This window comes from Suncus etruscus, chromosome 5, assembly GCF_024139225.1.
Source record: "Suncus etruscus isolate mSunEtr1 chromosome 5, mSunEtr1.pri.cur, whole genome shotgun sequence".
In the NCBI taxonomy this organism is placed as follows: Eukaryota; Metazoa; Chordata; class Mammalia; order Eulipotyphla; family Soricidae; genus Suncus; species Suncus etruscus.
This window is the reverse complement of record NC_064852.1, coordinates 43,555,952-43,571,611: the sequence shown is the minus strand read 5'-3', so window position 1 is coordinate 43,571,611 and position 15,660 is coordinate 43,555,952.

Genomic DNA, 15,660 nt, shown 5'->3' with positions numbered 1-15,660 from the left:
TAACTTTATATATTTAAAACATTACTTTAATAGCTTATCAAGAATGTTCACTGAGAGCATTCAAAGTCTAGTTAAGGATACCAAAGAATCTAAGCTTTGTCCAATAAAATACTAGCTGAAATTAGTGTATATTTTGACTAAAAACAAAAGAATAACATTTCAGAATAACTCTATACTAAGAAATTCCATTTTAGACTGAATTGAGTGAATTAATATAATTTTTTTCTTTCTTAAGGGTACTAAATTATTATAATATTAGGTATTTATAAAGTATAAAATTATAAAAATTTTAAATAAATAATGTATGTTATTTAAGAACTACTGTACTTATAAAAAGAGCTTAAATTGTCTAGAAAAACTTTTGTCTTGTTATTTAAATAATTTATCTTGTTACTCTTTTACCTATTGTAAATAGCAAAGTGATTACCTTTTATTTTGTGTCCCAAGTTTCAGAACAGAAGTGAAATAAAATAGAGGTCTATAGTTAAACAACAAATCAAGGTAAAATAGAAGACATTCATCAGTATCTTTAAATTCTATTATATGTATTAATAGATTCAAAATCCAGTTATTACTTATATATATATATATATATATATAGCTATTTTCTCTTGATCTATAAGGGACCATAAATATTCACTGTGTAAGATGCTTGCCTTATATGTGACTGACCCCATTTCAATCCCAAGCACTGCATATAGTTACTCATTCATTCCTCAGCAGAAGTGAACCCCTAACACAAAGCCTCGAGTAAGTGCAGCTGGATAGAACCTCCCCCCAAAACAATATATTATTTTTTAATTTAATGGTTAATGCATAAATATCTCTGTGCTGTCTGTAATGTATAGACAATCATTAAACCAATTCCTTTTGTCAATTCAAAGAGACTCCATCTATAATCTTCCAGAAGACTTCTAATTTCCCAATAAGCACACATGCAAATGAAAATTAGGCAGTTTGTCAAATCAATGCATTCTTGTGTTTCTTAACACTTCTTGATGATAGTGATTATGACAAAAATGATGTGGAGGATGATGGGTTTTTTTTGTTTTATGTTTTTGTTTTTTGTTTTAGGGCCACACATGTTTGATGTTCAGGGGTTACTCCTGCTAAGTGCTCAGAAATTGCCCTTGTCTTGGGGGGACCATATGAAACGTCAGGGGATTGAACCGTGGTCCTTCCTTGGCTAGCGCTTGCAAGGCAGACCCTTACCTCTAGTGCCACTTCACCAGCCCCAAGGATGATGTCTTTAATTTTGATGATGATTTTGACCATGAAATTTTGCCAAATATGAAGAATATATTGTTGCCATCCCAATGGCAAAAATGACTCTCATGTTTTGTTTTGGTTGTATAATTTATATGTCATATTAAAATATTTGACTGTGATTCCCTGTGAATACTTTTGCAGGCCACTTGTACATTTTGGCCCATTTTACATTATACCTGCACTTTAAAAAGTATTTTTATGAATACAATTTTTACAAATATAATATGAACCTACCATTAATGAGACATAAAAAGTCAAAAGAATATTACATCCTTCATGATCAAATATTTGCCAGTGTTTCTTTTCCCAACATGAAATGTGCTTTTATTTGTGCATGCCCTTTCATAATTTTGGTGTTTTATGTTTATATTGATTGCTTTTATTTTTAAACTTTTATATCTATTTTATTTTTATATTAATTTAAGGAAGATGAATATAACAAAGAGTAGAAGTGTGCTTTATATTAGACAAAGACACATCCCCAGGAACCTGGATTGTTTTGGCATAAAATAAGCAAATAAACCAAAAATCCCAGCTTGTTGTTAATAGCATTTTGCCAAGGCAATGTTGCTCTAATTATATCTTTCCACTGGTTATCCGTACCACATTCCCCACCATCCAACATTTTTCTTCCTCCTTTCCAATATTCCTTTGTGTGTTCTGAAAATATGTTATTATAGTAAGTACTCTCTATATTTACAACAACTTTCAGTAGACTTGATAGTCAAAAGTGTAGATTTTTTATTAGCAATAGCTCTCCAATGGAGATAATATTTACAGTATAGACCTCCTTGTTTGTATTTGCAAAGATAAATAAAATGAATAATATCCAAACATGATAATCAACATGTCAGTTTCCAAGTACACTGGCATTTAGCACAAAATGCTTGCTACATACTTATTCTGGAAAGACTAAAGGATAGGCATTAGTACTAACTCCCTAGGGAATAGTATTTTCAGCATCATTTCAATATAAATGATCTTTTTTGTGTTAATGGCAGATATAATATAACCATACGAGGAAAATAAAACATAACAAATACATGCAAATTTTCATCAAATAGTTTTGACATTAAAATAGTCTTGTTCTTTTAAAAATGCTATTTTATTCTCTGGGGAATAGATTATATTTAAAGCTAAATTATTTACTATTTTATCTTTTAAATTCTTTGGGACTTTTAAGGATTGGTTCATAAATCAATACTGTTTTTCTTGCAAAAGCTACACAGGTCTCCCCTCTCAATTTTGTAGATATGTCTACACATGTATTCAGAATCTATAAAATATAATAGGTATTTTAGGTTGCATTGAAGCTGCAGTTATGAGTAAAGTACTGTTAGTTTCAGTGTGTCACGACACATGAAAGAGATTCTGCCACAGAAGTCTATCCATTTTAGATTTCAAGCCTAGCCACTTCTCATTTGGAAAACTTTGAAACTATTTATGATTCATCTTAAAAATTTTGCTTTGTGTATTTACTAAATAGAAATACAGTTTCAATTGTTATGAGTCTTACTAACATAATGGAACATCGTTCACATAACAGATTTGTTAGAGAATATATATGTGCATATTGTATACATATTATACATACTTAAGTACTTATCAACTCTGCATTAGAATAAGCAATTATTGACCCTTTGTCTAGTTACTTTCAAAGAAAATTTTCTAGGTAATTAATGTACAAGAGTAGATTATCAGTTGTAGGCTGGTGAATTTCTAATTGGCTATACAGAAAAATTTGGAAAATAGAAACTGTTTTGAAATATTTATCTGACGTATGTCATGTGAATACACATTCACATCACAATAATAAATTTCAAACACTTCATGTGGCACCACGGAGTATACAGTTAGTACAAGCATAGTTGCCCATTATTATCAAGTATTCCTTTTATATCCACAGATTGTTCATAAATAACCTCAAGAGAATACATACATGTGATAAGGAGAAATATTAATAAATAAAGTTTTACCTATTAATTTTGTTTAATGTAGTTTACCTAAGTGTTTATATAGTGTAGCAAATAATGGTGGTATTTCATAGTTTGAAAAACTACTACAATTTTACTTTCTATTTGCATAGTTATCAACAGCATACTTCATCATACTTCTACATATTTACCAGAAAACCCCTGTTCCTTTGAAGTCAGTACTGTGAAGTAGAGGTAGAGACAAGGAGCCTTCCAAGGAGAATGTGCTTATACCAAAGGTAAAAAAAAAAAATCTACGCTTATAGTTATGTCAATGCAAGTGGCATGGTGCTAAATTTTGGGTGTCATTATGAAAATTGTGACTCTTGGAATTTAAACCGCAATAAGTTATTTGAGGACAGATCCTACTGGCTAGCATACATCCCTTGGGAACTGGCCTTCTTGTCAAGAACTTTATGGAGTAGTCTAAGCAACCTACCTAGAATAATAGGAAAGAGTGAAAGGCCTATTTATTTAAATTTGTCTGTTTCAATGAATTATTTTTAGTGACCCTTGACACTGATTTTTTTAAATTTGTGTAATGACTTTAATTTTTATTTTTGTTCCTCCGGGTATTTTGTTTACAAATGTTTGTTCTTATAAATATGTGCTAATATATGTATTTATATCGAGATTATGCCTGTGTACTTATAACTAAGAACAAACTAAAAAAGCAATTACTCTGTTGTTTAATAATATAGGTCAACATGAATAAATCTTGTTTGGGTGCCTAAGAAATATGTCCTGTTTAAGAGAATTGAAACAATCTTGTACCTCAGAGGACTAGATGTTTCTGTTACATAATTCTCTGAAATACTTTTCTAAGTCTTATTAGACAGACATCCAAAGCACTTATTTTATATGATGATATTGCTTAATCCCACAGAAAAACAATTTATCTTTTTTTCTGGGTATAAGTTTCACCTCCCAGGGTTTCAAACTATATCTAGGCCAAGATAATTGATGACCTTATTACTACAATTTGAGCTTTGTTGGTGGCATGCTGAGACCTATTTCCTTGAGGCAGAAACCTAATGACCCACCCCCTATATCCTGAATTCCAGTGGAGAATTCACTATCTGTAAGTCATAAAGAAAAAAAGTTATGTGACTTTCATCAAATATATACATTTGCATATACCCATTTATTTGATTGGTAAAATGTGGAACAGTTACTTGAATAAGATTCTAAAACTTGCTTTTCATAATCTTCTTTATGTTTTTATGTATCATTAGCAGGTGCTTTGATTATGATCGAACACATTTCTAAATTTTCTTTAATTGGTTGTAAATTGTTTTCACACTCTAACTTTGCTTTGCGGCAACTAATAATGTTTAGAATCTGTCCTTATTCTCATTCTGAGACAAAGTAATGTTAAATTCTTTTCTTTTTGCATGCTTTCAAAATACATTGGACTTCTTTCAATTAAATCTAAATAAAAATATCTCCCTCAGATTACCATTATTTTCTTGAATCTTTCTGATCACAGTTGCCTTACTCATATTTTATTTTGTTTTTGTATTGGGGCCAAACTGGGCAATGCTCAGGGCATACTCCTGGCTTTGTGCTCAGGGATCACTCTTGGTTGGCTCACTGTACACCATACAGGGTGACACCATATAGGATGCTGGGGATGGAATCCTGATAGGCCACAGGTATAGCACTCACCCTACTTTCGGTACTCTTAGCAGTTCTTGTGTTTTGAAGTCTGAAGTATTCGTGACAAGACATTTAACTCGCCATATCTCTCTAACCATATTTTATTTTGTATTAATTTTTGTCCATACCTTTTGTTTGAGGATATTCCCTTGCTAGTTCACTATTAAAATAAAGCTTTAGTATCAATGGCAAATGGTGAGTTGTCACATACCAGTTTTGCATATAATAATTTTTACCTTTCCCATCATAACTAATAGTGATATAGACCAGTAAATAGTAAAGTAAGTCAGACTTATGTATGCACCCTGCATTTAGTTGCTAGCACCAAATGGCTTCCCGAGCATCATAATATATGACCCTTTAGATCCCCTAAATACTTCTAGAATAATTCGGTTTTTCCTGGCACTGCAGGGCCTGAGTAGAATAATTTTTTCAGGCACTAGCTTTAAACCACCAAATTGGTAGCACAGGAAATGCCCTTCAGAATCCCTGAACAGAAATTGGGATATGTCCCCTCAAAAGATAATAGTGTTCAATTTTAATTTCTGGAAAAACTAATTTATGATATCTTCCTTTACTAGATATAATATATTTAATAATTGCATTTAGTTGTAAAAATTATCTATCTTGGGGCCGGGCGGTGGCGCTGGAGGTAAGGTGCCTGCCTTGCCTGCGCTAGCCTAGGACGGACCGCGGTTCGATCCCCCGGCGTCCCATATGGTCCCCCAAGAAGCCAGGAGCAACTTCTGAGTGCATAGCCAGGAGTAACCCCTGAGCGTCACAAGGTGTGGCCCAAAAACCAAAAAAAAAAAAAAATTATCTTAAGAATATCTTCACCTATATTTCTGCATAATTTGTTTACTAGATTTCTGTTTTGTGACATATTATTATTGTTTTTACAATTTTTATTTTGGTACTTCAATTTATAATATTTTAATTATAATAATTTTATGCATATGTTATTCTAACACCACAGCCATCACCAATGTACACACTCTCTCTCCATCCATATTTCAAAAGCAACTTCCAGGAAAATTCTATATACACAAAATCTTCAGTTCTAATAAATTTTGTCTTTTGTTTTCCTATATATTTATATATCTTTTATGCCACATCTGAGACAATAGGTTAAAAATATTAGTGTTCAAGTAGTGACTTCCAAATATATTGATGATTGAAGATAAATTGAATTTACACAAAATTCTGTGATATATTTGTCTGATTTTTGTATAAAGATGTTGCTAGCATTTAATTTCAACAAAATCAGTCTTGAAGTAATATCACTTTTATCTGCAAATATTTGTGTAGAATTGTTATCATGACATAATTTTATCATTTTTAGTGTTTATCAATTATCTTATTACAATTTTTACTTTTGCTCTTTGGTATGATATACCACTTCAATTGAGTCATATATATCTATGCATAGGGTAAACAAATACATATATATATATATTTAGTTTCATATTCCTCAATAAAATAATATTTTGTAATCCCAGTCTTTCAAATTAGTTTCCATTCCACTTAACATACCAATTTGTTGTAGAATTCCCTTAAATTATAAAAATTTCTTCAGTATTCAGGAATGTTGACTGCCTTTCATTCTTGAGGTCTTATCATCTCTCTTCTTTTTTTTATTTTTCCATATGGCCAGAGGTTTATAGCTTTTGTCTTTTAATTAGTGGTTTATTATTAATGTTTTAATATAGACTTTCATTGTTAATTTGTTGGTCTTATAGTTATTTTATAATTGTATTCCTTTCTTTAATTAATTTATTATTTTTCCATCTACTTTGCTTTATGTTTATTGTTGTTGTTATTGCTGCTGTGGATGCTGGGTGGAGAATAAATAAAATTCACATTGTTGTGCTCAGCAGTCAGGCTATACTACAGTTATGGTGTAGAAAAGAGCCATACTTGAAGATGTTTGTAATTGTGTTTGGGAGATAGCTAGTGATTTTTTGAAGTCACATAGTGTCAGGGATTGAACTCAAGACCTCATGCTATGCAAGGCATGTGAAGTAACATTTGAAACTTATCCTGACCCTTCACTTTTTTATATGCTCTTCTTTCTATTTTAATTTTTTCCCTTTCTAGAGGGAGGTTGAGGTCACACACAATGGTAACCAGATAACCAGGTAAAGGTGTGATCCTAAGTGGTGGTCAAGATATCTTATTTGGTAACAGGGAAAAATGGGCTAGATACATGCAAGGTAAATGTCTTAATTGCACAAATTATATTGCTCCTTTCCTAATATCTAAAGATGGAAGTGCAGGCCATAATTTTTAATGTTATCTATATTTAACTTAAACATTATGTTATGAGATAAATTGTGTTACCTCTATTCCTGTCAAATTCCTGTGTTGAAATCCAACATATAATACTTCAGATTATGATTTTATATTGGTAAGTGAAATAAAATAAAATGACATGGATGGACTTACATCAATATGATTGGTGTCTATCAAAGGTGATGGAATATAGACATGCACAGAGGGAAGGAAGAACATTATAAATAGTGCAGTGGCTCATACACTTCTGACAGACAAGCATCAGAGAAATTAGCCCTATTAACTCTTTAATCTAAGTTCTCAGCTTCCAGAACTACAAGAAAATAAATATCTAGGTTTTTTGTTTGTTTATTTGTCTGTTTTTTTCTTTGTATGTAGTTATGGCAGGCCTGGAAAAGGAATGAACATTGCTTTAATTGAATCTGCTACATTTTGAAATATTGTATTTTAATTTTAACTAATTAAATAAATCTTATTTCCTTTATCATCTTTCTTTGATCCATGGTTTGTTGGTTAGCTTAGAAATGTATCAAAAATGATCATAATTTTGTGAGTTGTCAAGATATTTTTGTTATTGATTTTAACTTATTTTGTTTATTTCTTTTTTTTCCTTTTGCTTTTGTCAGGAAATACACATAATATGCCTTCATTCATAACCCAGAATATGGCCTATTTTTGTCAATATTACATATTTACTTTTTATTGATATGTATTCTGTTGTAGATTGAGTGGTCTAAATTGTCAATTAGGTCAAATTGGTTTATAAACTGTATAGCTTTTCTCTATTCTTTCTTGACATTTAACTACATATTCCACCATAAATTGAGAAAACTATTGAAAACTGAACTGTCCTTACAAATGTGTTTCTTAGTTTTATCAGATTTTTATTTATTTTCCTTGATCCTGATAACATATGCATAGAGTTATAGGATTGTTATATATTTCTGATTAATCATTATTTTTTCTTCACTTAAAGTTTTAAATTTTGTTAGTATAATTGACTTGAATATATTTATATATTATATATATTATATATTATATATATTATATATATTTATTATTAATATAGTGTTGGATTTTGTTTTACTTAGTAGTCTTATTATTATTATCATTATTATTATTATTATTATTTGTTCATTTATTTGTTTGGGGGCCATATCCAGTGGTACTTAGGGGTTACTCATTGCTATGCACTCAGAAATCACTCCTGGCTTGGAGGATCATCTGGGACTCCCAAACCACTTTCTATCCAGAATCAGCTGTGTGCAAGGCAAAAGCCCTACCACTGTGCTAGCAATCGGCCCCTACTTAGTAGTTTTAGATATATTGTTTTCAATATCTTATTTATACTGGTGAGCCACACACACATAAACACACACTATGTATATATATAAATATATATATGTGAAAGGTATTAAAAAATTTTATGTAGTTAATGTGAAATTACAAAGTTGTTCATGATTGAGGTTTCTAGCATGCAATCCATGTCCACTTCACTCCACCATTGCCACCTCCATCTGTAAAGGATATCTTAACACACACTTTGTGCTCTTTGTAAAATGCTTAGTCTAATATCTTTAATAAGCATGAAACTCCACCCTTAATTTTTAATATTTAAATTATTCTCTTGTATTAAAATTGTTATATAATTGTATTTAAATATATCAATTTCCTTGTATAATATGCTTTACTTCTTTATCCCATCATGAATTATTTTTTAATATTTTCACATTCTATATGTACATTTTACTATATATCATTCTCTCTTTTACCTTGTATAGATTTTGGTAATTTCTTTGTATTTAAAATATTTCATTGATAATTTTTTGAATATTTTTATTTTAATTTCTCTCTTACTTATGTTTTTCTTTTATGTAAAACTTACTCCTACAGATTCTGAGATCTTGGTTAATGTTCACTTCGGTGTTCACGTTGTAGAATGGGACTGAGATTTGATCCCTGGCAAAACATCATCCCCTGTGCATGGCTAAGAATGACTCCTGAACACATGTAGAAATCTCCTGATGGTAGCATAAAATTAAATAGCTCACCCCTATATATTATACACTAAATATTTACCACTATATTTTTCTTGAAATGATTCATTTTCACATATGTAAAACAAATGTTATTTGTATGTGCTTTTATTTTTTTTTTTTTTACTCATAATGATTCAAATTTTCTTTTCTTTTCTTTTTTTTTTTATTTTTGGTTTTTGGTTTTTGGGCCACACCCCGCGGTGCTCAGGGCTTACTCCTGGATGTCTGCTCAGAAATAGCTCCTGGCAGGCACGGGGGACCATATGGGACACCGGGATTCGAACCAACCACCTTAGGTCCTGGATCAGCTGCTTGCAAGGCAAATGCCGCTGTGCTATCTCTCCGGGCCCATGATTCAAATTTTCTTTAGGCTCCATTTTACTTTTTTGTTTTGTTTTCAGGCCACACCTTGTGGTCTTACTCCTTATTCTTGCCTTAACTTCTGGCTTTGGCTTTAGGGTATTCTTGCTCAGGGGCCCATAAAGGTCTCATGGATCTAACTCAGGTTGGCTGTGTGCAAGGCAAATACCTTGCTTCTCTATACTATTTCTAGACCCATCCATTTTGTTTTTGCCTAAGGAATCCCCCCCCCCTTTTTTGCTTTGTTTTCTTTTGTTTTGGGGCCACACCCAGTGACACTCAGGGGTTAGTTCTGGCTATGTGCTTAGAAATCACTCCTGGCTTGGGGGATCATATGGGACGCCTGGGATCTAATGGAGGTCCATGTGAGTCAGCCACTTGCAAGGCAAAAACCTTACCCCTGTGCTATCTCTCCAGCCCCAATCCCTTAATATTTTTTATACTTCAGTTAACTGATAGTAAACTTTCTCAAATTTTATTCTCTTTAAAGTATTTCATTTTGTCCTCACCTTTAAAATAGTTTTCTAATTGTAGATTTTAAAGTTGAATAATGCATACTCTACCAAATTCCACACTAAAAGATGCTAGTTAATTACATTTGCCTTTAGACAATAGTTTCAAGAAATAAGTGCTTATATATTTTTTAATCTTTCTACATACACATGAATTTTTCTGAGTGTTTCAAGACATTCTTATTACATAGGAATTGTATTTTGATATGTTTATATGTACTCCTTATTCTGTTTATGCAGAAATAAAATTTATTTTTATACATCTCTCTCACCTGCTATTTTTCTCCTGAGAAAACAGTTCATTTTTATCTAGATGGCTTTATTAGTGTCCTAATATTTATCAGAGTAGTAACTATAGTCCTATGACTATTTTCTATAACTGAGAATCCAAATATATCATCTTAGAGGTGAAAGAGACTTTATAGATGTGACAGAGTAAGGACACAAAAATGAAGAGATTGTCCTGCTTTTCCTGGGTGGACTCATTATTACATATTATTGCATACATCCTCAATGTATAAAGTCTTCCCTGCAATTTTAGAAATAGATGACACCAGTAGAATGTCAAGGATGTGGAACATGAGCTTAATGCTGCTACATTGAAAAATAAGGATGTCTCTGTTAAGATTTTTTTTTTTTGCCTTTTGAATTTGAAGAAGACAAGGAGACACTCAATTTTAAAGCTTCTGAATGAATGCAGTCTACCAATACCTTAATTTGAGTCTAGTGAGAATAAGAAAGATGTTCAACCATAGAAATAGGGTATAACTTTGTCCTGGTTAGTCAAGTCTTGCAATTGACAAGATAGCAAAATATAAATACATTAAAAAGTAACTTAGTGTATTTATTTTTTTCAGTTTTTTTTATTCTTCATTTGGAATAACTTTTATTAGGTCTTCAAATAAAATTTTCTTTATTTTGTTCCTATTCATCTAAACCTCTATTAATCCCATCCAATAGATTTTTCATTTCATAGTTACTTTTATTTCTAGGAGTTCCATTTAACTATATTATATTTTATTTTCTCTCATATATTCATGCTGTTCTTTATAATATTATAATAACTTTTATGATAGCAATTAAGATTTTTTCTCCTAATTCTGTACTCTTCACATTAAACTTTGGGTTATATTGAAGAGTTGATTTTATTTCTGTTTTTGCATGTTGTAGTAATAGATTTTGGATGTCAGACATTTTAAAATTTATATTATTTATATTATATATATTAAATATAAAATTTATATTATTGTTGAATTTTGTGATATCCATTCTATTTATTGGTATTTTTTCTTTTGAACTACAGTCAGGTTATTAGTGAATTAGTGGGCTTGACAAAATTTATCTATTAATGGAAAATGCTTTGGGTAATTTTAACTGTTTTTTAGATAAAATTTTTATTTATTTAGTTATTTATTTTTGGTTTTTGAGCCACATCCAGTAATACTCAGATGTTACTCCTGGCTCTTCGCTCAGAAATAGTTCCTGACTCAAGAACCATATGGGACACCTGGGATCGAACCCAGGTCCCTCTAGGTCAGCCAGGTACAAGGCACACTCCCTACAACTGTGCCATCGCTCTGGCCCCCGATAATTTTATTCTTAGGTCAGATTCTTTATATGTTGATTAACAATTTGTTGATAGCCTTTTGTTGATGAATGTAATGATTTGGTTTTCCTTGGTCTCAGGTGTCTTTTGCACAAATGTCCAGATTGATTCATAGCAAACTATGAGATACCTCTCAACATGGTAGGAACTCCAAGTCATTTCTATTATTTTCAATATTGTCTACTCCTACTGTTCCAGCCTCTTTGATTTCCTGCTGTGACCTCACATCTTTGAGATCACTAACTTTGATTTGGTTTTCTCCTGTGATACAGCTTACATATTAAATCCTGGTAGTAAATGTAACCTAAAATGTTCCTCATCTTGCTCTGTCATCATTCAGACAGGAATCAAATTTATCAGAAATTTAGTGTCAAATATCTGTGTAAACAGTTTATAAAACCTGTTAGTGCTTTTCATTTTTATGATGGGAAGGCATTTCCTTGGTAGTTAATAATTCATAAATATTGACTGGAGAGATAGTACAGAAGGTCAGATTTTTGTCTTGCATTTTGCTGACTTCGTTCAATACCCCACAATATATATATGTTGTTGCCCCAATCACTGCCAGAAGTGATCCTTGGTCAAAAAAGCAGGAGTAATCTCAGAGAAACTTGGGTATGACTAACCTCCTTATAGGGCAATTCATAGATAGAATAAATCTATGAACTGTAACTAACTAGGAATATACTATGTACAATTTTCTATATTTTTCTCAGTATAACATAGATTCAAACATATGCTTCTCCATGTTATAAAGAGGCATACAACTATACTTAATTTTTAATATAATAATATTTTATTGTGACACTATTTTTGTGGTTATCTATTATGTCATTCCTTGCAGTGATCAGAACATAGGCAGCACTAAATAATAAAACAGGGTTGACAGAATGTGAGGCAAATGCTGTAATTTCTGTTCTGTTCATACTTTTAAACTTTTTATAATTAAATATGATTTTAAATGATGGGTTATAAAATTATAATTTGCATAAATTTTATTTATAATTGCATTAAATTTATTAGCCATTGAATATAGTTCATACCTATATGTTTAATTAGTAAACTTTTTTTGTTTTTCCTTTATTTTGTTTTGGAAAAATGTATTTTATGATAAATTTCCTACAAAATTTATTCTTTTATAATATAATATATATGTTTATTATACAATAATACTATATGATATTCCTACCCATGTATATATTTTTAATGGTAAAACTTTTTATTAGATGCTTTTATTAGTGTACAACAAGTTTTCTTTTTTATGATTTTTATATAATATCTTTATTTAAACACCTTGATTATAAATATGATTATAGTTGGGTTTCAGTCATGTAAAGAACTTTGACCAATGCAATGTTTCCATCATCACCGTCCCAAATCTCCTTCCTCCCCACACCACCCTCGCCTGTAATCTAGACCGGCTTTCTACTTTCTACCTTCTTTCACATAGTTATGATAGTTCTCAATGTAGTTATTCTCTAATTGCACTCATCACTCTTTGTGGTGAGCTTCATGTCATGAGCTGCACCTTCCAGCCCTCCTCTATTTTGTCTCTGAGAATTATTGCAAAAATGTCTTTTATTTTTCTTAAAACCCATAGAAGAGTGAGGCTATTCTGCATTTATCTCTTTACCTCTGATTTATTTCACTCAGCATAATAAATTCCATATACATTCATGTTTATAAATTTCATGACTTCATCTCTCCTGACGGCTGCATAGTATTCCATTGTGTATATGTACCACAGTTTCTTTAGCATTCACTTGTTGAAGGGCATCTTGGTTGTTTCCAGAGTCTGGCTATTGTAAGTAGTGCTACAATGAATATAGGTGTGAGGAAGAGATTTTTGTCTTGTATTTTTGTGTTCCTAGGGTATGTCCCTAGGAGTCCTACCTATATATTTTATATTAATATTATTATTTTATTATATTATTATTCAAGGCTTACTCCTAGATGTGCTTCAGAATTACTTATGGTGAAGTTCAAGGGGACTCTCAAGTGATAAACATCAAATCTAAGCTGGCTATATGCTCTTTGTATAATCTTTCCAGCTCTTTAGTATTTTATTATAACAGGTGAATATCAATTTTATATGCTTATGTCAGGCAATTCAGAATATTTTGAAGCAAATTATACATGCCTGTTTTTATATTTTAAAAATCTGCAAACAAATATGTTCTAGAAGTAGGTAAATTTGTAAATTTCAAACTAGGTGATTTGTAAATTCTGTAAATATTCATAAATTCAAGACTCCTTGTCTCATAAGTACATAATTCTGAAGTACACATATACTGAGCCCTACTGTTTATCAACAGAAATAAACAACTTGCTGGGTGATGTACAGTTGTGTTATAAATGCTGCTACTTGTTTTCTTTATCACTTTTACTGTCCCATAAATCTAGGAATCATATTTAAATAAAATAATCTTTTGTTTTCTCCCTTTCATTTCTTCTCATAGAACATGAGTGTGTTTCATTTTTGATAAAATAGACAAAGTTTAAGAATCCTTACTCTAGTAAGTGTGTTGCATCCTGAGATTTAAGTAAGACATTTATTTTCTCAGTCCAAATCTTATCAGACAAATTCATAATTGTATTTACATAGGTTAGATATCAGCCTTCCCCAGTGGATTTCTAGTGGACTTTCTTGGACTTTCATTTCTTGGTGGCATGCTTGAAATTAAAGAACCTTAACATTCAGAAGATTTTAGTAATCATGTGTGAGGTACTCCTCCCAATGCCCTAAACTTTCTATTGCCACCCACAAACACCTTTGAGGGGGTCTGTGGTTTGAAGTAAAGTATGAAAGGTGTTGCCTCCTCGGGGGAAGGAGGCAGCAAGCAATAAGAAAAGCAGTGAAAGGGAGATAGAAAGAGGCAGAAAGCCAGAGGAGAGAAGCAGATAAGAAGCTTGGGAAGGGGGGGAAGGGGGAATGTTACACTGGTGAAGACTGTTTGTGACTGTAACCCAAATATGATCATGTTACTTAAATAAAAAATATATTTTAAAAAAAAAAACAGAATAGAAACTTAAAAAAAAAACATGAAAGAAAACATCCCTCAACAGATTTTTTTTTTTTTTTTTGGTTTTTGAGCCACACCCGTTGATGCTCAGGGGTTACTCCTGGCTATGCGCTCAGAAGTTGCTCCTGGCTTGGGGGACCATATGGGACGCCGGGGGATCGAACTGTGGTCCGTCCAAGGCTAGCGCAGGCAAGGCAGGCACCTTACCTCTTGCGCCACCGCCCGGCCCCTCAACATATTTTTTAATGGTGAATATTGGCAAATACTTAACTCTAAGCTATTAAGTCAATTGAAAGTTTGGGAATTTATAGTTTGATTTTGACAAGTTTTGTGTTATTCTACTCTACAACCTGAATAAATTTGTTATGTTATTTTATTGAATTACAGCTTCATAGGGTTAATAGACATCAATATAAAAATGATAAAATAAAATTAGTTGAACCTTATATTGAAAAAAGTGCTGCTAGGAAAAAGCTTAGCATAGAAGCCATGTGAGGAAACGCATATGGTGGTTAAGGCCATGAAATAAAGCTGACTGACTTCTGGGAAACTTTGACTGCCCGTGAAATTATTTCACCGCTACTACTACCCTGCATTTCATACCAACAGGTCAAAAGGACTACAGGCGCCTTGCTGTGCAGCGAGGGGCCTCACCCCTGACATAGGACTTTAAACTTTATATATTATATATAAAACAACAATCATGGTCAGAATTGCGCTATCAAGTTAAAGCAAAAGCATTCTGTTCATTAACGTACAAAGAGCAGAAACAACCAGATTTCCATGAGAGCTGGCTTCTCCTGTGGCTTCATTAAATACCAAAATAATAAATGGACTTATTGATTTTTTTCAAATGCACTTCAGCATATCTCTCTTCTATGGTGCTAGGTGGTTGAATTCCATTGTTAGCAATACTTAATAAAATCA